This window comes from Ictidomys tridecemlineatus, chromosome 2, assembly GCF_052094955.1.
Source record: "Ictidomys tridecemlineatus isolate mIctTri1 chromosome 2, mIctTri1.hap1, whole genome shotgun sequence".
NCBI lineage: Eukaryota > Metazoa > Chordata > Mammalia > Rodentia > Sciuridae > Ictidomys > Ictidomys tridecemlineatus.
In genome coordinates, this window is record NC_135478.1 from 221118681 (window position 1) to 221142107 (window position 23427).

The 23427-nt window shown below is 39.9% G+C and overlaps 1 protein-coding gene across 22 annotated transcripts in view; it reads right to left on the reverse strand.

Annotated features, from left to right (window-relative positions):
- Positions 1-23427, reverse strand: part of LOC101967955 (thiamine pyrophosphokinase 1) — a 372786-nt gene that overhangs the window by 320500 nt on the left and 28859 nt on the right. The window contains exon 1 of one of the 22 annotated variants that reach the window (XM_078040714.1): positions 23134-23238. The exons of the other annotated variants lie outside the window; for them this stretch is intronic. The gene's annotated coding sequence lies outside the window, so the exon portion shown is untranslated. Of the gene's footprint in view, positions 1-23133; positions 23239-23427 lie in introns of those variants that run through there. 22 annotated transcript variants of the gene reach the window in all.

The window sequence follows — 23427 nt, forward strand, 5'->3', positions numbered from 1 at the left end:
GCACATCTCAAGAAAACCAATTTTTTTTTTTAAATTTCAGATCTCTGAGAATGAAAACTATGTGAATTATATACAAAAGTGGACTTGTTCACTACTCCTAAGTCAGGAGTGAAAGGTTTACATAATTTTTTTTAGTATAATAAAAAAGGAATTAAGATTTAGTACTATTTCATATACAGATCAGCACAAGGCCCCTCTCACCCTGACACTAGACAGCTGTGGGTTATCTATTGTGAATGAGATCTTTCAAGAAAAGGTGTGAGTTGGGCCACACAAGGCAGCAGAGGGCACCCTCACTCACACCTGCAGCACACAAGGAAGACCTGCAACCTATCTGTGCAGGTAAAGCAGAACTACATACAGAATCATCCCCAAATGGGTTATTTTCACAATATTCTTCAACATACATAGAAGGAATTACAAGTTGTGCAAAAGCTCAATCAGACAAGTAAATGGTGGAACTAATCACTAATCTCCTCCAACTAGCTTCATCTAGAATCTACCCAGCACTGACCAGAGCCATGTAGAAGGAAGGAAGAAGGGATGGAAGCAGGGAGGCAGGGAAGAAAGAGGCTGGGAGGGATGGGTGTAAAAAAGCACCAACTCTGGCTTTACACCAATTATCACAAGTAATAAGCTGGCCCTATAAACAGCACATTTCTACCTCTCTGTATTCCAGAATCACAGATTTAAAAGAAAAAGCATGTCCATCTCCTCTCCTGAGATTCCGATTCAACATGTCTGCATAAGTCCTGAGCCCCCCAGTTTGCTGAAGGCAGCAAGAGGTAGACCAATGGGTGGCCAAAGCTGAGAATCACAGGTGCGGTTCCTGAAGATGTCAGTGGACAGGTGACAGAAAGCCTTCTGAAACAGCAACATCACTTTAATACTGGTCAATACATATCTTCCCAACCTTAAATTGCTGTTTTCTGAAAATTTATATTTATATGAAATAAATAGTAAAAATAAGAAATTAACAAGGAGCAAAATAATACTCGAATAACAGGGGGAAACAACAGAATAAAAAGTTATTTGTAAATTTTTATAAAAAAAATATTTGACTACTGTCAGGGATTTTATCCCCCTCTTTCCTCCTGACCCGCAGGAGAAGCAGGGAAAGCATGCCCCGACCAGGATGAGCCAAGAAAGGTAAAGGTCCACTGGTGGCCAGCACCCAGCCCTCCATTGCTGGAGGACAATCAGATGTGCCAGGGAGACCAGTCGAAGCAGGATCTGATATGATATGATATAATTTATAAAACTGATACAATTTTTTTAAAAAGACCTTAAGACCAGAACTCCAATAAACAAATTAAAAATAGAACACAATTTACAATAGGGAAAAATATTACTCACATACATTGGCAAGTTATCAAAAGTTTATACACTATTTAAAAACAAAGTACTGGAACTCTGAGAAAATCAATATTAGCCCAAGCACATGCCAGTCATTATATATACAATAGCTGTTTTGTCAAAGAACTGAAGACCAGTATTATGAACCTCTCATCCCTGAAAAGTACTTCAATTAAACAGTGAAACTCTAGGGCACCAAGTTTCATATTCATAATGCACAAACTTCTATATTTAAGCTCAGAATCTTTTTAAGTGTGCACAGGGAAATCAAGACTGTCAAGTCAATTTGTTCTTTGAGGAAATAAATTGCACATGGACAAAGCTGAACTATTAAAAAGCTCTGAACAAATATTCTGTACCAAAGTCTATTAAAATAATTGAATTACCAATGGACTAAGAAAAATTGGCAAGTCATATATAAGAAATTGCTTCAAAGAAAGTAAACAAAAAGTAGAAATAAACAGGTGCGTCTTTGAGAGATCTTTCTTGCCCTCCTCCAAGAGTGACCCCAGGGGGTACCCCAGTTAGACGGCGTAACAATAAATGGTGTCCCCTTCCATCTGCAAAGGGTCCTGGTTGTGATAATGGATTATATGGTCTCTGTATCCTTTTCTGCCTTCAGCTTCCAGTTTTGGTTTCCAGCAAAATTCATCTCAACAAGGCATCCATCCCATCACGGCCTGGAAATAAAGCTTGTCAGGGCCACCAGTGACCTCCTAGTATAAAATCCAATAGCTCCTCTCTCTTCCCATCTTGCCCAACACATCTCAGCATCAGGGAGGAGTAGGTCACTCTTTGAACGCTTCCTTCCAGCACCGACCTCTTGTGAAACACCCTCTATTGCTCCCCCCACTCCATGTCACCACCTGCTCCTTCTCAGTCTCGCTGCCTCCTCCTTATCTGCATGGAGAGCACCTAAGGGTGCAGGCTGAGGAAGCGCTGCCCCTCTCTAGCTCCTCTATGCAGGAATGCCCCTGGTGTCAACCCCTGGGTCTCTTCTCGATCTATACCCACTCCCTAAGTCATCTGCTCCAGTCTACTGGCTTCAAACACCATCTGCCATGGGGACTTCCACATTCAAGTCTCCAGTCTGGGGCTTTCTCCTCATTTCCTATCCAATGGCTCTCCTTAGATGGCTAACAGACACCCCAAACTCAACATGTCCAGAATCAAACTCCTAGTACCCACTCTCCCTCCAAACCTGCTCCATCCACAGTGGTCCATTCCGGGACCACCTCTACCCCTAATAATGTATTCCAAATGAACATTTTTCATCTCTAGATTTCAAAACATGATCCTCAAATAGGCCTCCTTCCTTCCACATTTTCCTCCCGTGTATTCTATTCTCTACAAAATAACCACATCTTGTTAAAACACGGTCAGAACAAGTCATTTCCCTCATTCTCTAGTGGATTCCTTACCCGGTAAAGATCAAATTCCTACTGAATCACTTCCAAGACCCTCCGTGTTCTGGCTTCTCTTCTCCCTGCCTTTACCTCCGATCACCACCTACCTAAGTGTCCTTGCTACTACGGACACACTGGCTTCCCTGCTGCTCCTCAAACACACCAACCCCAGTTCCACCTTCTGCCCATTACCATGGAGAGCCACACATTCAGAGAGGCTCACTTGTCTTTCACACTAATCCTCAGGTCTCACTAAAATGTGAATCACTATAGAACTTCCTCCGTGAATCCATATTAGAGAGTAACACCTTCATCACATGCTGGTACACATTCCAAACCTTGATTTGTTCTAATAATTTTATAAGCAGTTCATTATTTCCCTGAATCCACTACCTACAATGGTGTCACATGCATAGCAAACTCTTGGTGAACACCTGCTGAGTAGCTCTTCCAGCACTGACTCTATCTCCATTCCCACTAAATCAGTTCCAGAGACCTTCTCTAATAACCAAATGACTCCCCTCAGAGCCGTCTATGCTCCTTCCCTTGGCCACTTACCCAATACACTTCCTTGCAGAATGAAATCACTGTGCCTAAAACTCAGTAGCCCTTTTTGGGTCCTGAAGCCCCCTGTGCTACTCTTAAATAAATATTATGCAAAATGCTCCCAGAAGGATCCCAGAAAAGACAGCCACAACAAGCAGTCATCTTGCCTTCAAATGGCTAAATGGTGTTTTCATCTTTGCAGCTCAAGAAATATCTAATGAATCTGGAGACGGTCCATAGAAAAGCAACCATCCCATTAAAGAGTTTGGCGGTATTTCCTTTAAAGTAGATTAAGTCCTTTCAAGCCAAATAGATGTTTGTGTTTAGCACCTATTTAAGGAAGAAAGAAATCCATGTAATATGCTTCGAGTCCTACAAATCTGAGCATAGAGCTAGTTATTATCATTCAACCTTTCAGTTTGGAAGTGTAAAGAGTTTCTGAATGGCTTACATCAATTTCCATCTGAAAGCATTACCTCCCATGATGGAACTGTAAAGGGTCTGCCTAAGCTTAGTGATCCTGATATTATAAAATCTATAAACAAAACACACCAATAAATTTCCCCCAAGAATCCACATATACTACAAATGCACACTAATTGGGGAAAAGAACACTTATCTTTACTAGTAAGTTTTTATTATAGAGGAAGTAAGGGGAAGGGGGAAGGGGAGGTTATGCCTGACCAAGTTTTGAATCTTTCTTGACATAAAAGTAGAAGGCAATACCAAGAAACGTTTTCTTTTTCACCCTTGCAAAGGTTAGCCATATTCTTGTTCCTAGTAAACACGTTCTCACTGTAACCCAAATGAATGAAGCCGAGTTGTTTATCTTGGCACAGGGATACCTTTGGAGTTGCTGACAGAGTTCAAAGCTGCTCCATCAACTGTCCCTTGCCCTGCTGACTTGGGCCAAATAAACCGTGTTTCCTGTCAATCATGAAAATCAATCACTGCCTAGCAAACTGTCGATGTAATGCCATAACCCTAAGGGTTCATCATAAAGTACTAAAAAATTACAGTCCATCACATCAGTTCTGACAAGTTGACAGCTGGGCCCACAACAATCTTCACACTTGAAAAGTCAGTTCAAAACATTTCCTAAAGGCAGAATCCACACAAGTTCAGAACATGCTTCTAAAAACAAAAAGAGAACCTAACTTTTACCCCTCCAGCTATTCCTGCAACTTCAGTGCATTTCCAGCGACATCAAAAAGCACAGAATCCCTGTCACGGACGGCAACTGAAGGCAGGCACGGAGGCTCTGGGGGCAGTCCTGCCCCTCTGTGCCTTTCCTGGGCCTTCCACCTGGTATGGGTAGATGGGGACTGTTTACAATACACAGCATCAAAGGCTTCAACTCAAAGAACCAATACTAGAATAGAGAAAGTCTTGTCTTTTAACATTCCTTAAAAATGGTTTGACCCAAGTGTCATTCGATACTGATAATTAAACTAAATCCAAGTTAAGCTAAACTGGATATATTTATGCAACACATTGATGTTCCCTAAATCCAGTGGTTTGAAAGAAGAAAATAACCGAATTATTCTGAGTTACAGAGTAAACCAAGTATTTCCAGCTGCCTTCCTTAATTGACATTGATTACATAAGACACTACCATGTGATCAACATAGTTCTGAATAAAATGCAAGTCGTCTTATTTGATCAATTTTCTAAAGAGCAAATGCACAGATTTAAATTCAGAAGAACTCTGATCATGAAAAAATTCTGATTACGCAGATGCCATCTACCATATCAAGCGTCAGACTCCACCTAAGCCACAGCCCACAGACATTTGCACCTCATGAGCACTGGGGGCTTTCCCGAGACAGTAAGCACATCCGCTGCCAGTAGGCAGAGCTCTGTCACCAACAGGTGACTAGCTAGTGCTCTGGCACATGACACATCAGTGTCCCTTAGATAGATCCAGGTCCAGGTGAAGTAAACAGAATAGGTAGAGGACCTCTATAATATCTTCTCTTTTTTCCCCACAGAAATAAAATATATTCAAAGTAGTAAGCTAAGCAAGGATAATCCATGATTTTGTTTGCTAATAAACAAAAAATAATAGAAGGAACCCAAAAGCCTATGTATGGGATTGTGCCATGTCCCTAACTACACACTATATAGCTAATATGGAACATTCTTTAAGGTAAAATAAATGGGAAAGGAAAAACACACAACAGCTATGCCACATTCTATTTGTGCAAACATTGCATTCCATTGTGCAAATGTAAAATTTTAATTTTCTGAATTTGGTACCCTGTGTCTATATTTTCAAAAATTTATGTACATAAATTTAAAAATAAGTAAAATAAAGGAGTTTCTGCTCGTGGAAAGAAAAAAGAAACTCTCCCAGGCAATGACCCACCCCTGAGAAGTTGCTGAGAAACAGTCTTAAACACTACTTTGAGATATAACAAAGGATGCCAAAATAAGAGATTATTTGGGTTTCAGAGTAAGGTTTAAAGTAGATCATTTGTAAAACTCTGCCCCGCATTCTTCTTTCCAAAAACTATGAAGCAATTTAGGCTGATTAAACTAAGCCTATTTTAAAGTTTGAAGAGACACGGGAATGTGACCTACAGCCAGTAATTCTCTGCACTGCAAAAGGAGATATGACTCACTGCTCTCTAGAAAACAAGACGACAGGGCTGCTTCCTCCATTGAAATATACCCTATAGAACTCAGAAAACATTTGCTTTTCAAAGCTCAGGGTGAGGTCTTACAAAACAGTGTTACATTTTAAAATCTGTTTGTGTCTCATGCCCCAACTCCCAATTCTATTTGTATTTTTATAGTGTCTCACATAGAACCTTTCTCTTCATCAATAACTATGAACAAAAAAAAAAAAAAACAGGAAAAGGTGACACAAGTTAAAAAACCATAACTTAAAAGACAGAGAATGCAATGGAGAGAGGGCAATTGTTAACTTTTCCTGTATTTAAAATTGTGTCATATGAATGTTTATACCAAGTGTACACAATACTTAAAAGCTTTTTTAAAAGGAAGTGAGGCTAGCATAAAAATTATAAGCTGCTATTATATCAACATAATAGCAACTCATCAAGGATAAGGCCCCACCTCCCAACATCACTGACCCAGGGGTCTCATTCCTTGAAGAAAACTGAAGAGGAAGACATTATCAACTCCCTACCCCATCACACACACACCGAGACCGACTTCAGAATAGAGTCAGGAAGTGCATCCATGGATGGTGTGTGGGCATCTGTACATGATGTACACGTGCAGGCTTAGTCCAGCTGTGCTGGTGCAGCAGGACAGACCATGGGTGGGAAACTGACTTTAAAAAAGAAATTTATGTTCCCACAGTTCTTGAGGCCAGGAAGCCTGAGATCAAGACATTAGCAGCTGGCACCTGGTAGGGTCTTACTGCTACGTTCCCACATGGCGGGAGGCAGAATGGCAACAAGGGGACAAACGCTGTGTCCTTGCCTGGCAGAGAGTGGACCCACTCCCGCAATCCCCTTTGCATGAAGGCATTAATCGACTCCAAGGTCCCACCTCCCAACATCTCTGTCCCAGGGGTCAAGTTTCCAAAGATAAATTTTCAGGGATACAGCCTAGATCAATAATATCTAAACACAGCTATGAAAACATCTTGTGAACATGTCCTCAGAAAAGCTGAAGTGTGCCTAAAGACTGAGTGGAGATGTTTTTTTGTGGTTTTGCTTTTGTTGTTTTGTTTTGTTTTTTCTTGGTACATGAGCAAAGCAAGAAATTGCAAGGTATGGATGTGAAGCTCAGTGATAGAACACTTGCCTACCATGGACCTAGATTCAATCACCAGGATGGAAAAAAAAAGAAAGAAAAAGATAGTAAAGTCATCATCAAAAGTAGCAGCATCACTCCTAGACTCATCCTTTGAAAGGCAAGGGCATGTCTCATTTTGGAATCCCCAGGACTAAGCAATTTGCCTGGCACACAGCAGATACTAAATAACACTGAACAAAGAACAAGTTGAGTTTTAGGATGCAGGTGAATAGAACAGCACTTGCCTGGCATGTGCAAGGTCCTGGGTTCAATCACCAGCACTGCAAAAATAAAAATGATAAACTGCTGACTGAGTGGACAGACAATGGGTTTTCAGCCACCTTCCACCTCATCCAGGGGGGTGTTCCACACCCAGTGGGGACATCAGGCTCTCTGTGGTCTCCATATCTTGGCTCAGGGTTTCCTTATATAATTAACATGGGTTTGGGGATCAGACAGATGGAGTCCAAATCACAGTTAGCCACTTCTCAGCTTTGAGTGTCGGAGATAATTGAAAAATTTATTTAACATCTTTGAGCCCACCCAAGCATGGGTTAAAACAATGGGAGTGTGGATTGATAGCACACAAAGGGTTTTGTGGTAGCTGGCAAAAAGTAAATAAACACTAAACAAATGTAGTTCTCTGTCCCTGATGAAGATCTAGTTAGCTTTCAAAACATAACAGTGTTTTACCTTCCTGTCCCCATTAATCTTTCTCCCCTGCAAACTACAATCTTTAACTCCTTCTGCTAATAACAGTTACATACTTCTCATTCAACAGATCATAAACTTTAGCCACATACATAATTTAGGGATGCCTTTTGTCTTCGAAGTTAAGCGTAGGATCTGGCACAAAGAAGTTATGAAATGAATTGTTTCTAACATGAATTTATAAAGTCATTCACAGTCCTGTTTCCATGCCACAAAACACTGCTAAACTAAATCTGCATACAAACCACACTCCCATAGTCTTAGTGTTCTCTACTTCTAATTAATTTTTTAAGTATTCTTCTATCTTACAAAGTTGCTTCTAATGACACTCTGTCCTATATAAACAAAAGCACAATCTGAGAACAAATAAAAAGGTTGGTGGGTAGGTAGCAGGTAAACTTTGACAGTTTCAATGCAAGCATCCCTTATTCAATGAAACATACAGTCCAGTCCCTAATCAGCTAAAAACTGAAATCTATTTCTTTGCAGGACATTGAATCTCATGGAGGGGATGAGATTATTAACCGGCCCTGAAAGTCTTGGACTCAAGACATTCAGGGCCAGTTAATAATCAAGGATGCTCACATTTGCAAACACCTGGAAGGTTTCCACCTGAATCCTATCTCAGCACCATTTCCCACCTACCCACACCTGGAAATGACCCACATACAAAGACCATATGTCGAGTTTTTCATTATTCATAATTTTGTGAATAATATGAATAACCAATTCTCTATTTGAAATTCTCTTGCTGTGGTTATTTGTAGATTATCTTTAGCCTTACTATGGAGTACGCAATCTGTTGAATTATCAGATCTGCTGTGGAGTTCTCTCTATCTGGCATTTGAAGACATTACTACTCTTCACCACATCTACCAAAAGGCAAATGAAAGAAAAACAAATACAAACTACTCCCTCATTCTGTTCCTTGAGGAACTCTTCCATTTTTTAGAAGATGCATTGAAATCATATTTCACTGATTTAAAACTGAACATTTCCCTCTAAAATGAATTCTAGGATGCCTTTGAATGTGTTTCCAAGACAAAAGTGTCTTTGCACTGTGTCAGGGTTTAGCTGGCAACACTTTTTGTTTCCTAGTGGTACATAAAATAATGATGCATCTTACGATTAACGGCACTGGGGATCTGATTAAACCAGAATTTAAGTCATACTTGCTATTGATTTATGCCAGTATCATCTGTGAGTTGTAACAAGGTTTAAATATAAATCATGTTTATGGAACTATGACACTGTGATAAACTGGGTGTGGTAGTACATGCCTGAAATCCCAGTGACTGGGAGCTTGAGACAGAGGATTGCAAGTTCCAGGCCATCCTCAGCCACTTAACAAGGCCCTAAGCAACTTAGCAAGACTCTGTCTCAAAATTTTAAAAATAGGGTGGGAATGAGGCTCAGTGGTTAAGTGCCCTTGGGTTCAATCCCTGGTACCAAGGAAAAAAACCAACCAAACAAAAAAGGAAACCATGATAAAAATACCAGACACTAGCAGAAAATGAGCATGAATTTCTCTGCTTTTTTAACAGAAGCTAATGTTTTTATTTAAAAGCCATGATTTCCTTGCAATACTATGAAAGGGCTGATGATACTAGGGCAGTCACTAATGTCTTGGATCCAATCAAGAGCATGGGTCCCAAAATACATGGTGTGAAAAACAGCAGATTGAATGAAACACACCCAAAGTGCCAAGTGCAATGAGATCAGAGAGGGCCAACAATAAACCTCCCCAGAGGAATGGGGTAGGTGCCAAGGAAGCTCGCCACAGCCCTCTTGAAAGGCAACATCACCCAGATAAAGGCGGGAAGGCATTCCTGGCCGAGAAGACGCCATATACAGAAGGTGCACCACACACAGCATAGTGGTCAACACTGTGGATGGGGGAGAAATGGGGGAGGAGAGGTGAACGTCAGGGGAGAAAGATCCCACAGGAAATTACACTTAAGGCCATTTTAAGAATATTCACCAGCTTCCTCTCCTCACTAATTTTGTTGGAAGTCAAATAATTGATTTTGTTTTAAATCTCCGTTTTGATATGGCAATTATTGGCCTTACTGCTTAGAGCCACGTCAAGGTGTTCCCGACAGCTATAAGATCGTCAATGTCTTCTTTAGCCCTCACGTCCTGGAGTGAAAATGAAATCATTCTTAATTTTTTTTTTTTTTTTTTGGCTAATCAACTGGTGTTCCTCAGCATTATGATTCATCGGCTAGGGTTTCTAAAATTGCACACTCCTCAAACAAGCTAAAAAGAATTTGTGAAGAGGATTATGAATGAAATCCAAAGAAGACAGGTTAAATCTGCTCCTGAGTATAAAGCCAAAGAACTGATTCCATTAGCATCTGAATAATAAGTGCCAACACAGCAAGCTGTCATCTGAAACTCTTGGCAGTTCCATCTCTGAGCTCTGAGGAAGCCAGAGCCCCAAGGTAGGAGGGATGTGTGAGGAGATAATTAGAAGTCCCATTTACCTCGGGTACTGGCAGCCCCAAGAGAATAACAGAGTGCCACCGTTTTATTAGCAAGTACATTCCACTGTCACATAAACTGTAGGTTGTACCATAACTTCTTACGCAGCCCCACTATCAAGGACCAAGATTTTTCCCCCATGAGGAAGGAAACTCGATGGGAAGCATTTTTGTCTTCAGATTCACTAATGTATTTGTAGTGCCTGGAACAGGGGAGATGCTCAGATAGCAATCAGTGAACACCAGAACGAAAAAGGAGCAAAAATTAGAAATCAAAGTGTTATAGGTGTACTTTCTCATTGAAGCCCTACAGATAATGGGGGAAATGCTCTTACTTTTCTCGCCTTGCCAAAGGAAAAACTAAAGCTTAAGAAGCAGAGTGGCTTTCCCGAAGTCACAGCACTGAGTTGCAGGAAAAAGCCACTGTGTCATGCCAAAGTCTGCTCAACATGCAGGCTGCCCCTTCCATATCTGTATTGATTTCCTGTCCCTGACAACATTCAATGCAGGTCCCAGGACATCCATGGTGTTTCATTTAGGAAAAAAAACGTGAAGGGCAAAGAGTATCAGAACCCATCGGCAAATACCGAGTTGCCAGTAGAACAGCACATTGCCTATGAGCCTTTGAAAAACCAGAAAACAGATGGAGAATGAAAGGAACCTGGGGGCAGCAGAATATGCCCCTCCAAAACATGCCACTTGGCTCTAGGAACTGTTGAAGGCCACTAAGAAGCAGATTTAAGAAAAGCTCTCTGCCTTCCACTATTTTCCTAAAAGCAGAACAAAAATTTATGAAGATGTTTTTCTTCCCTCTGTATTGCCAGAGGTGCGTCAGATGCTAATCAACCTGGAGACTTCATCAGGGAAATCTCTCAAAAGCTTTGCTACCCAGCCTTTATTGCCATTGGTTTCCCAGGAAGTGTCTGCTCAGAACTGGCTCACCTGGAGACCAAAGGCCCTCCTCTATGTGGTCTTCTTCCTTCTCTTAAAAGTGTGTTGCTCTTTCAAAGATGCTGCATGAACTCAAATGCCAAACTTAAGTTTCTCTTTCCTTTTCTCCCGTGTATGTTAGATAGACACATTTCTGTTTGCTTTTTCACTTGTTAATCTGCCTTGTGTTACCAGGGTCCCACTTAAGAATTCAGAGAGACTAAGGAAAATTATGTTTGTTTCTTCCTTTACTAACCTCAGAGATAAAGGATGATTTTAGTGAGGATTTTAGCACTTAAATGTCTTGTTATTTGAATATCTTAAATTTTCCAGATAATTTCTTTTGTAAACTACTATTTAACTTCATTTAAATTCTACCGAAATTTTAATATCATTTCCCAAATTACTTACAATAAGTACATCATCTTATTTTTATAAAGTAATATTGCATTTCAAAACATTTAATCCAGAGCTTAGCAAAATGTTTCATAGAATGATTTCATACCACTTGGGTCATGACTACCTCTCAGCTGTCTGTGATTGCAAGGGAGTTATAATATGACAGACAACCCATCTCCTAGAACCCATGGAAAAAAGAGAAGGCAAAGGCACGGGAAACAGGGACAAGGAGAAGGAGAACACATCTCAAAACGGAGGTATCCTTGCTTCCTTCTGAGAGCTTGGCATAAAATGAACACAAAGTACAAGTTCAATAAATACCAACCAAAAACAAACAAAATAATATTGGTTTGCTTTAAAATTCTTCCTTGTAGATGCCCTATTTTATTTTTTAAAAAATTAATCTATAATGATAATCTAACAAAATTTTCAACAGAAAGTTGTTTTTTTTTTTAATAAAGGATCAGACAAACTGGGAAAATGGGTCATTTCTAAACCTTTGAGTATGTCGACATTTCAATGAAAATTACACATACATATTTTAAAAGTAGGATTTTTAAAGTAGGTAAATAAAATAGAAAGAATGCATATGAAGTAAATATTACTTCTCATATAAAGGTGTGCTTAGTCCATGGGGACACTTACAAATGCTCAAATTTGAAGAAAAACAAAAACTAATTTTACTTACACAGATGATGGAGCAGATAACCAACTGTAAGTAATTCTAATTACTATAGTTATGGGGTTTTCTATTATACTTAATTTATATTCTATTCTATTCTATACACATGGCAAATTAATCTTAATGCAAACCGTATCAATATACACCACTATAATGAACAGAGCAGAGCACCTAACAGAGCTTGGTGTCAAGCCTGCCTTCAAGAATGTGTGTGTGGGAATGTGGGGGTGGATTGTGTGGAGGTGGGTGTAAGTGTGGGCGGGTGTGGGGTATGGGGGTGTGCATCCAAAGAAAGTAAAGTGGAGCTAGAAGAAATTTAAACTGTCAAAAAACAAAGCAAAAGTGGTCTCCAGATCTAATAGTGCACTGCCTATTAGATAAGAGGAGAAAAGAGAAAATCTTGATCCAGTGTCATGGTTGTACATATAAGGACTCCTCCTTGTTGTACACAATTTTTTTTTAATAGAGGGAAAAGCAAAAAGGGTAGAATAAGAATTAAACATGAGGAAACACCAAAGTTGAAAACTTCAGCAAAGCCACTGTAACTGAAAGCATTGGGAATACCTACAAAAGACTTTGATTTAATTATATATAAGAGAAGCTTAAATGGTCTAAATAAATTTGGGGGAATATACAAGGAACGGAGCATTAAGACTTGTGGTGCTTAGGTTCAGTGGCCAATGTCTGCTTTGATTAGTTCAAACAGTCACATCAATTACGAAACAGGTAGTAAAACTACACATAGGCCTATCTCCAGATTACATATATTATTTCTTAGTACTATGGGCAGAACAGGGGGAAAAAGTATGGAAAAGGAATTTGATAAACATTTGTTTTAGAAACCATGAAGCAACATAAAAGAAATCACAGAGCTAGTGCTTATCTTTGACGACCAAATGGAAAAAACTCCCAAGGACAAATGAACTGAGTCTAACCCCAAAATAATATGATGGATTCACCAATTACCACTCTCCTGTACTTTCTCCCTAGGTGCCCTTTGTAGAGCAGGGAGAAGCAGACACAGATATAAAAGTAGACTCCAGCCCTGCCATTATTAGCGGAGCCTGGGCTCCGTGAGGGCTGGAAGACAGCTCTATCTGCAACACTAACAAACAAGAAACACTCAAGATACAACTGCAGCTTTTTAAACGTCTGTTTCTGGGCCCCCATTTTCTCATCCATCTGTGTATTCAACATGTTCCATCCCCCTTGGTGTTCTTATCAGGGTGGCATAAGGTCCTGGGAACAGAGGGACTGCACTGCCCTCAGACAGCCTGAGGTCCAGGGGGAGGCCGGCCTCCACACCAGGTCCTGTGGGAAGCACAGGTGGGAGAATAAACCCAGGGACAGACGAATACCTTAGCCAAGCCCAGGCTTAAATCGTCCAGCAAACGTGGTGATACCTTAATGAGTCAAGTAACTCCTACTCTTCTCTCAGTGTAGGACTACCACCAACTGCCTAAAGTTACTTAGAAATTACATCTGAATAACTTAACTTATAAGTTATTTCGTTCAAGTTTTAAACTAAATTATTTTAATTGGATTAGGGAAAAGGAGGGCAGTGCTATGTACTTTAATCACATCTAGGGCTCTTGTTAGGAAAGGAAGGAAGGAAGGAAGGAGAAGGAGAGGAGGAGGCAGGGAGGGAGGGACACAGATGACGGACAAACTTAAAGGTGAACAAATCCAAAAAAAGCAAGAGACAACAATGCAGTTCTTGGTAAATATATAAATTATAGATATTTAGAGAACACATCAAGGAAATTTCCTAAAATAAAAAAGATAAAAAGGAAATAAAAGGTATAAGAGAGAATGTGAGAGAGATAAAAAAAATAATATTAACAATAAGCCTAACTATGAAAAACTACAACTCCAGATATCTCCTCTTAGGTAAAATATTTTAAAATATAAATTATGAATCCTTAAAGAAGAAATGAGGATGTAGTTCTCCTGAGAACCTGGTAGCCCATTTCTAATACCTTTATTTGAAAACAAGTATATTTAATGACCTGAGCTGTGATATTCAGAACTTGTTCACAGTAGCCAAGAGGGATGCTCTTGATGTCCTTTAAATTCTGCTCACCCATTTATCCAAAACTCATTAAGCAACTGGCATTTGATAGTGAACAACTCTAGTGGTATTATTTTTGTGAGGTTCTTAGAGCAAAGAGGATTTAGTTTTATTCTTTGGAGACAGATTTACAACTTAAAAAAATAACATTGGTATACTAAAACTTTGGCAAATTTGAGAAGATATAAAACAAATGTGATCACACCGACAATAAGACAACAGAGAGAAACACTAAAAATAACCTCCATGATACATCAACAGGGTTCCTTGTTAGACAACTATTCTCCACGAGTCTCATTTCTGCCCACCTTGTGAGGGACCAGCTGACCGCCTTTGTGTGGAACTACCTCTTCAAGAATAAGAGAAGCAACAACCAACAGTCATTTGTGGCCAGAGAAAAGGGAGTTGGAGGCTTACGATGAACCGTCTTTGAATTCAATTGCTGCTCCTAGAACCCCAACTATCTCGGCCATCATGACAACAACTGAACCCAGTGACCAGTCTCATGACCCCTGATAGACTGTTTCAGGTGTTATCAACTCCTCCTTTTCTATCTTACAGGCACCTGGAGCCCAAAACCAATTCTATCCCTGGACAAGGCCTCCAGACACTCCCCCAGAGGAACCTAAACTCCTTGGAGATATTTGCCAGCAGGACATGGGTCATAATTTGGTGCTCTCTGACATAACCTGGTTTTCACTAGAGACGAGATCCTGCTGGGCACCAACTCGGAGCATCACTCAGAAGTTCTGGCAGTGTTGTGATCACTCCCTGCCTGCAGAGGGAGCTGTGAACCCTCACAATCCATGAGGTCCTTCCCAGGTAAAAGTTCCAGGGATCAAGAGGACAGATTCATGCTCAGTTCCTCTATCAGTTATGGATATCTAAAGTCTCATAAGTCCCCTGCAGGAGGCTCGATACTGGACGGTGGGTATAGGAGGCAGCACGTACCTTTCTTCAGCATCTACTTAGTACTTTATCTTGGTTAATCAACAATCCTTCTTCCAGTGCAGCCCAAATAAAGAGGGCCTGCTAGAAATTACCCAACAAGTGATGGCCTCCCTTGTCAAGTAGAAATAAGATATTTAAGGACCAGAAAACCTGTGAACATGTAACTTTATGTGATAAACAAACCCCGGGGAAGAAAAGTTATCCCCAACTCTGGCATCTAAAGCAAACCACTGGTTCACACGGCCCTTAGTTTATAAAAGTCCCTCTAAATTATTTGGGCTTGCTTCAATGATGGTGTGGCTACATAAGCCTGCTATCCACTGGGCTGCTGCAGAGGTTCGATCTCAGCACTCACTATGCAGAAGTGACAGTGGACAACATAAAGCTACTCTCATAGCTCTGTCCTGTATTTGCTTGGTGAACCTTATCATACATCTGATGGCTCTTCAGCTAGTACCCACGTCCTATCTCAGGATGGTCACATCCTGCTGCTTGGAGCAGTCCTAATAGTGCCCTTGATTAAATGTGTATGAGACAAATTGAACAGATTCAGTCTGAGTCTCTGTTAATCTGACCAGGCAGAGTGGTTGAAAGACTTGGCATTGGTGTGAAAGTTCTTCAGGAGCTAAGACAGTACAGAAACAAGGTCAATGCTGTTGGGAGAGAATGCTCCAGTCTCTTATGTTTTTTTGTTTGTTTTTTATGTCTTATGAGTTACTAACTCAGCATTTTTAATCCAGACTATCTTTTTAAGGATAGTGTGTAATACAGAGCCAGCAAAAGGCAAGCAGGTTTACTAAAGAAAATGTTGCATTTCAGGGCATTTCCTTTTTGTTATTAAAAAAAATTAAAGTTCAAAACTGTGGGCTTCTCTCATGCAACCCACAGGTATCACCTGACCCTCTTCATACCAATCCCAGGGAAATGGTATGAGAAATGGTAATAGATGAAGAGTCAGTACATTATTGTAAGGTTCATCAAGGCAAATACTGGCCAGAGCTATGGGAGTCTTTGAGCTTTGATTTCTGAGATTGACCCAAAATGCCAATCCTCCTACTACGGCTACTGCTGTGAGTAATAAACTGTCCCTCATCTCTGACTCAGAAATCTCATGTATTCTACCAGTGTCCATGAATTGTAGCTAACTAACTTGTTACCAGGGGGATATAATCTGAAATTATTCATATTTCTTGACAGCAAAGCATCACACACACGCAAAGTAACTTATACTTTTAGGCAAAAGAGAAAGCCGCTATATAGCCATTTAGTGAAGCTCTAAAAAGGCAAAGAAAAGTGATAATAAATTTAATAAAGAATGCATGCTCCCCCCACTCACCTTATTCACAAGTGTCACCTGTATTTGTAAAGCCTGTGTCATGCCATTTCAACTTTATAATTATTTTTAATATGCCCGATGTTACTTTCAGCTATGAAATGAACAAGAGTAAAATTATACAGAGATAAAAAGCAACAGAAAATTAACCATAAGATACTTCAAAATTTTTTTAGAATTAACAAAATACAGTATCCAAAATACTCTCTCTTGGGAATGCAGTTATTTTAATATGAATTTTTCTCAGAGTCTACAACTCCAGTTCATGCTATAAATAATATAGCATTGGAGGATAAATATTATGGAAGTCACATTTCTGAAATGTTTAAGAATACTATGGTTTATAGAAACAGTAAACATGTCAGGAGAATACATATTCAGGCTTGGGGTGGAAAACATATGTCTATGTCAACTCGACTGCTGAAAATGATAGCCGATTTTCTTTCCTTCCAGAAGACAATATCAACTACCCCATAAAGCACCAGACACTTTTGTTCACATCATAAACTACCAAGTCAAAATATGTGCATATGAGTGTCGCCATGGAATGTGTCTCAGTAAATGCCAGTTATCGTCGTCATAAATTTCTAACAGCTCATTATAAACAAAACCCAGGAACAAGATTCAAAATTACATTATTTTAAAGATAGGTCATCATTCATGGTTGATAACTTCTATACACAGCTAAAGTAGGGGACTACTGCTTAGTAATAGCTTTCATACTCTTAAAAAAAAGTTCACATTCTTAAAGCATTTTCTCAAAACAAAATTAACATTACTGAAATAAATGCCAGATGTTATAATATTTTATCTATAAATATTCCAGCATATATCTCAAAAATATGAATTCTTTATATTTCTACATCATAGGAACATTATCACACCATTAAAACACAAACAATGATTGCTTAGTATCACTACTGTGTGCAAACTGTCAAAGATATTCTTTCTATACTCGATTCATTCAAATATGAATCTAAACAAGGTCCAAACATGGCTCTCCAATCTCTTTTAATCCAGATTTCCCCTCCACTTCTTCTTATTGTTCTCCTTACAAGGTATTCGTTAAAGGCAGTAGACCGCTTATCCCATACTATAGACTTTGCTGATCATATCTAATGGTATCATTTGATATATTCTTCTACCACCTGAAATTCTTAGAAACGGGTGGCTTGTGCCAGTTATCCATTTTTTGGCTCCTGGCTATGAATGTACTCTTCCTTGCCTACTCCGATTGGAGAGCTGCCCCTATGTTAGGTTTTACCTAGAGAACATGGTGGAAGGACACTGCGAAGGAAGGGGCTCGTCTTCCTGGTTCTAGTGTACTTGTTTCTGGCCAGCACCAACCAGCACCTCTTTGGGCGACTTCCTCAACACATGCCTCTTGGGAGCTTCACAGGTCAATGCTCACAGCGGGGGCACCAGCTACCCCCCCCCCCCCCCCCGCACATACACCTGGGGACGCTTTGCAGAGGAGAAGCAGGGAATGCAGTACTCAGGAATGGCTTTCCAGGAAACCCCACCACCAAGAAGACACCTCCGTTTGAACAAACTCTCTGTTACCGACCAGTAGGTAGTTTGAAGTAACTTCCATGCTGTGGCACCTTCCTGTGAATAACTTCCCCGGCACTCCTAAGAATGGATTTCCTGACAACACAGCATCTCATCAGACTTCCCCACTGTTAAATTAAGTTAAATTGAATTTTGCCTAAAGCTGCACCCATAAGTAGCAAACTGCAACCTAACTTAAGAATATATTCTTGTAACAAGTCGTCTAGTCCCAGGCAGTCACAGGATGCACACGGCTGGCATGTCCAGCGAGGGAAACACAGGACTGTAACCAATCAGGCTCTTTCTCCAGGGCACTTTTTTTTTTTTTTCTAAAAAAAAGGAAAACTTCCTTTTTGTATAAACACCACCTGCTCACAGTTGTTGGGCGGAGATCTCTGAAGCTTGGTTTTTTTTTTTTTTTTTGTCCTTGGCATGGGATTAGACACTGTAACAAGGAATAACAAGCAATCTCAATTGATTCTCCCCAGCAACACAGGAAGCCAGAGGACAGAGGTATCCATACCACACCTCAGTATCCAACAGAATGAATGAAACGAATATCATCAATGATACTAACTATGAAGGTAAATACAAGGCTATGGTTTAGACAAGTCCCCATAAAGGCCTGGTCTCCAGCCCATGGCACTATCAGGAGGAACTCTGATCACCTGGGACAGGCTCATGAAGCAGGTATCAGAACCCTGACCCCTCTTCACTCCTCCCTTGCTTTCCAGCCACCATGCAGTGAGCCGCTTGCTCCTCCATGCGTCTCCCACCAAGATGTGCTGCCTCACCTCAGGCCCAAGGCAATGGGGCCAACTGTTAATGGGCGGAAACCTCCAAACCTCTGAGCCAAAATGAACCTTTCCTCTTTATAAGCTGATTATCTCAAATATTTTGTTACAGTAACAGAAAGCTAGCTAAAACATATGATGGTTAATATTATACCTCAAGACACACATATAATTTAAAATTTTCAAGTATGAAAAGAATATACACGGGGACTAGAACTACCCAAAAAGTAAAAAGGAAGAAAATAAAGACAAAACAAATGAAATATCACAATAAAACGTCTAGAGAAGAAATAAGGGGTTAAACAAGAAATCATGCTTATCACCAAGAGCGTGTCATATAATAGAAAAAAAAAATAGGTGAACTGGATCTTATCAAAATTAAAATTTTTGCTCTGTGAAAGTCTTTCCAAGAGTATGAAAAGATAAGCTAAAGACTGGAAGAAAGTATGTGAAAATGATACCTGATAAACCTATACTCCAGATGGAGGCCCTTTATCTTTCAAAAGTCAACGTAATAATAATAATAAAATAAATACAATTACAAAATGGCAAAAACATGTGTACACATTTTACCAGAGGGCACATGGGTGGCAAATAAGCACATGAAGATATTCCTCATGAGCTATTAGGGAAATGCAAATTAAAACTACAATATCATTATACCCCTCACAGAATGTTTAAAATGAAAATAGTGGCAATATCAAATGATACAGAGGGTGCAGAAAAACTGGATCAACACCTCAGTGAGTAGAAAAGCCACTATGGAGAAGAGCAAAGCAATTTCTAATATATATATATATATATATATATATATATATATATATATATATATATATATATGCAACTAACATATAACCCAGAAAGTACAGTTCTGGGCACTTATCCCAGAGAAATGAAGACACATTCTCACAAAATCTAGTACAAGAATGTTTACCGCAGCTTTATTTACATAGCCTCAAACTGGAAGCAACCCAAATATCCTTTCTGGGGTGAAGGGCTTAACATCTACTTGCTCCTACCATGCAATGCTACTCAGAAATGAGAAGAAAGGACTAGTGTGCCCTGGACAACTTGAATGGATGCCAAGGGGGTTAACTCTGAATGAATAAAGAAAACCAAAGGGTTACATATTATAAGGTTCCATCTATACAACACTTGAAATGTCAGAGGCAGAGGGCAGGCCAGTGAATGCCAGGTATTCAGGATGGAGGGTAAAGAACACAGGTGAGGCCAGGAAGGGGAGGGCAGGGAGCCTGCGGTTCTGGGACAGCTCTGCACTTGAACTTGGAGGAGCCAACACAAACAGGCACACATGGATGAAGCCACGCTGAACACAAAATGAGAACCCAGCTGTGTGCCAGTAACAGACAGACAGCTGAAACCTAGACACCCAGCAGGTTTGAAACTATAAAAATAGATAAGTAAAAAAGAAAACAATAGCCAATAGGTAGCTAATGCAGTGACATTGACGTTGACCTTGTCACAACAAGCTTCTTCAAGTTCTGGATTTCAGGATATACTCTCTCAACTGGGCACCATCCCTTAAAAACAGGATATTAGAAAATATATGCCAAGGAGCAGGTAATAGTGACATTTCCATAACCCTTACAATGCCTCCCAGGGCTTGGGACCAATATTACGCCCTCAAGTACTGTTAACTGATTGATTGATGGGAAGTACTCCTAGAATTTCCCAGTAATGTGGACCTCCAGGCCATGGCTGTATCAGGTCAGCTTGCTGAAACATTTATCACCGGCCTCTGCCAGAGTTCCAAGTAAGATTGAGTGCCAGCATATACCTTTCCTTCAGAAACATAAACAGAGAGTAAGCATTTTATTCTCATTTAAATGAAGATATTTTGATGCAAAAATTATTAAACCCTTACAGTACAAACAAAATATTCCCTAAAACTTGAAATTGCCTTTCTGTTTCACAGCTGTTTTTTTCCCTAGTTAGGGTAGGTCTTTCCAAGAAGCAGTTAAATATTATAATGCTGCTGTCCTACCACAGTTAACTTGTTCTCAATAGTCCGAGTCATCATTATATCAGATAATAATTAATATTCTATTTTGCTCCTTTTATTGATACTCATTTCCATGAAGTATTAAAATGCTACTAAAAAATTCTTATTTCAACACTTTGTCATTCTAAATGGTGATACAACACTCAGGATACCATTTTAAAGCAAATTTTACAGAAGATTACATTCACTTTATCAGTACACATTATCTTGATTCAAGTACTCGCCAATTTTCTTACAGTAATAAAATTCACTTACAAATAAGTACAAAATACAAAATAGAAGACTTGAAATTTTATGTTCTTGTCAAGAATGGAATTATAGTCTTTAAAAGCCAGTTCTAAAAAGGATGACTAATATTATTTTAAGAACTGGGAGCAAGAAACTCTCTGTAACCACAAAACACATGAAAAAAATATCAGTTGGAGAATAAAGCTCAACAGAAATAAAGATTATTTGGGGTGAAGGGAACTTTCTGAAATGACCACCTTCTCCCACAAAGTAAAATTCCCAAACTGAGTAAATGGTCCGTAACTAGAGAATGTAACTGAGGTAACCAGTGTGTGTTCAGCTGGCTAACCCTGGTTGTTCCATTAAGAGTGAAACACAGGCAAGAAGGCTCTGCTTGACTCTGACCCCACCTGTCCACTGACAAATCATTTAATAATCACCAGAGAGTAAGGAGCTAACATCGAGGGCTCTGTCCCCAGGGATGGAAAGATGGCAGTGGGGAGAAGAGACTAAATTTAGTTCTGATAATATGAAATTTTGATGCCACCTCTACCCCAGGCCTCCAGTGCGGAAACCTTTCTTCTCTTTCTTTCCCATCTCTCTCCCAGCACCCTGTATAGGAGTGTGCACTGAGCAAATGACGAATAAATGCTTGTTAACTAGAATAGCCAAGAACAAGGCCACAGTACTCCATGACTCCTTCGCTTTCATAAAAGGATTCTATTAGCTGCCATGTCATGGCCCCACGGTTCACTGAAACTCAATTACGATGAACTACTTTACAAAAATGTCTCATTTTAACAAGCCGATCTCTCCTGTTCTCCATAAAACAGAGCACTTTTTGCAGGTTGAATTTTTCATTCTCTAGTATATCTGAAGTTTTCTAGGGTAATAGCATATATGCATGTTTCTAAAGTAAATGAGCACCCAAAAATGTCATATTTCCTCAGGACCAATAAATTCTTTGAGTTTTTAAAAACTAGTAAATCATCAGTTTAGAAGTTCTAGTTTAAGGTAAATATAGAATTTTTTTTTTTTTTTTGCCTCATCTCAAAAGCAAACCATGTGATTTAGATATGAGGTGTCCTCCAAAACCTCGTGTGTGAGACAATGCAAGAAAGTTTAGGGGTGAGATGACTGGGTTACAAGAGTTTAAATGCAGTCAGTGTGTCAATCCCCTGATAGGGACTAACTGTAGTAGGGTGTGGTTGGAGGAAGGGGGTCCCTGGGGGCGTAACTCTGGGATATATATTTTGTCTTTGTTGAGTGGAGCTCTCTCTCTCTGTGCTTCCTGGTGCTTGTGCCCTGATGCTTCCGTCTGCCACACATTTCTGCCATGATGTTCTGCCTCACCTTGAGCCCGGGGAAAGGAGCCAACCATCTATGGACCAAGAACTCTGAGACCCCCAAACAAACTTTTGCTCCTCTGATTATTCCTGTCAAGTCCTTTAGCCACAGCAGCAAAAAAAAAAAAAAAAAAAAAGCTGACTAAAATAGCGGGCACTGCCTGAAATATCTTGTTTCCAACTTTTACAATAAGAGACCAACTACAGAGCTCAGGGGTACTTCACATGTAAGTCCTACTCAGAGATTAAATTGTATGGAGATTGATGGAAATAACCAACCTCAAACCAAATGAAAAAATATTTTAAAAGTCACTGATGTGCATTTCAAAGGACAGAGAGATGGCCAAACCTGAACCAAGAGGGCCAGCGGTCCACACAGGCTCTCCATTCCCCTCTATACTATTTATCTGTCATCCCCTCTTCCCCCTTAACCCTTCCCATTGTTACATTTGCCTTATAACCTTACTACTCGCTTCCCAGCTAAAATGGAACCATCAGACAACTTCCACAGATTCACAAACACACCCACCACTCCTCCATCTCCATGTTCACCTGCTGCACTCTCCTTCCCATGCAGGTAAATGATTTATCCTCCTGAAGCACAGCCGTCCTCCTGCGCCTGATCCCTTCCCCTCCTGCACTGCATAGATCCCGTCATTCCTGCAGTCCACCTCTCTCTCTTCTCCTAAGTGAACAGCTTCTGGTTTCTGCGGGATCATTCCCATCAGCACACACAAGGCTACTAATTCTACATGCTTCAAAACACAACACACACACAGATTACTACTTGGGCTGCCTCCCCATTTATTTCTGTGCTCTGTTATAACAAAATGTCTCAAAAAAAAA